Here is a 407-nt window from a genome sequence, read left to right on the forward strand (position 1 = left end):
TGCATGGACCATTGACCCATGGCTGTCTGGTGTTCGTGATTTTTCTGGTAACATTGCTCCAGAACATACAGGTTTATGGCTTGTTATGTGATCTCTGTGAGTCAAAAAGACTCAAAACATATGGCTGATCAGATGTTAGGCTTGGGGGAAATCAAAAATTAAACTGTCTCAGAGCTGTTGAGAGGCTGCTTTGCTATATATTTTATGCGATTTCCGTGTGTTGAGGGAAATGACATCTTGGGAAGAGACTCTGAGGAAGGGGGGGGGGGGGAAGAGCTCTAAAAAAACCTGAACAGTTTGTATGGTCGCTTTAATCTTTAAAGTCTGGTCAGCTAAAAGCAGATGTTGCAGACGAAGATAGAAACTTGCCTGAGGCCAAAAGAATTGGAGAGCACCCTTTCTGAAGG

This window comes from Zootoca vivipara, chromosome 7 (assembly GCF_963506605.1).
Source record: "Zootoca vivipara chromosome 7, rZooViv1.1, whole genome shotgun sequence".
NCBI lineage: Eukaryota > Metazoa > Chordata > Lepidosauria > Squamata > Lacertidae > Zootoca > Zootoca vivipara.